We start from the raw sequence: 1,382 nt of genomic DNA, 5'->3' as shown, positions 1-1,382 counted from the left end.
TTAATGGTTTTCCAGGGGCCACAGAGGTGACTAAACGCAGAACAAAGAAGGTGCCCTCATATATTTATGTCCCGCCTTTTGGCCTTTTGGCCAGGGATGAATTACAACCTCAGTGGGGCAATGTATTTGCATAACCTACATTTTTACAACAAAGGGGCTTTAGGCCATGCATAAGCAAATTGTGACATTATTTCCACATAATATAGAGTATACTTTGATACATGAGCTTGACCGTGGACATTTTCAATTAATAATTAATAGATGTATCATTTTAAAAAGTACTGTTTGCTTACAGTAGATTCTGGAATCCATGGGAAGGATAGGTCTGATGTTGAAATGTAGGTACAAATTAAGTTAAAACAAAACTGAAGCAGGCTAGGAGGAGCCAGAAGCCATAACATTCTTAGATTTTTATTTTACCACTGATTTTATTTTAGACTGATGTTATTTGTTTAGTTATTTAACTGTTCAATTATATTTTCTGTACATTTTATCTGCTTTCAGTGCCAAATTTACATCACAAGAAGAAGAAATACTTCAGTCTCAGTTTACTAAGAATCTTTATTTCTTTGTTTTAATATATTCAATCCAATAAATATGTAAACCAGCCTTTAAAACCTCATCCAGAGTAATTTGTGTGTGTGAGAATGTAAACTTCTCATAATTTCGTAACCTCCACCACCATGTTCTTAGAAACAAGCCAAAAACATTGTGGTTGATGTAGATACAGAATAAGTGTGTTATTATTTATCATTAACACTGTGTAACTATGTTTCTGGTTTTACGTTCCACCCTGATCTGATACCTTAATCCACTTTAAACAGGTCAAATTATGTTTCATTAATTATTCTATATTTACCCACTTGGTGTCACGCTGTTATGTGCACTTATAATAGGGTCCATAGTGATCTCATTATGTCTTTTCAAGGCAAACTTTATAAACACCACAGCAAATGATGAAGCCCTACATCCTACAGGGATATTACTGCGATATTTAATGATCCCACAAGTGAGTACAAAATGAACAAAGTACAGTATCTAAAGAGCCCTTATTATTAAAGGGGTGTTCTCTCCTGTCAGGAATGAGCATATAGGCTCAATGAGAATAAAACAAAGGGCTATATATAAAATTACAAACAGTTGATTATTGTAATTCTCCTAAAGTTTATATATTATTTAACTTGAAAACATCCAGGCATGTTTTACACAGCGGAAACTAAACATGCTTGTAGATTTTTATGGCAACTAAAATATAAATAACTAAGCCTACAGTGAAAATGAAGCAGAGTTCAACTCTGGGTAAAGACCAGGCCGCCTTATTTGTGACCAAACTGCAGCCTCTTGTGGCTAATGTGAAATTTACAGCAGCATATATATATATA

The sequence above is a fragment of the Monopterus albus genome, unplaced genomic scaffold (assembly GCF_001952655.1).
Source record: "Monopterus albus unplaced genomic scaffold, M_albus_1.0 scaffold9.1, whole genome shotgun sequence".
Classification (NCBI taxonomy): domain Eukaryota; kingdom Metazoa; phylum Chordata; class Actinopteri; order Synbranchiformes; family Synbranchidae; genus Monopterus; species Monopterus albus.
This window is presented reverse-complemented; position numbering follows the sequence as displayed.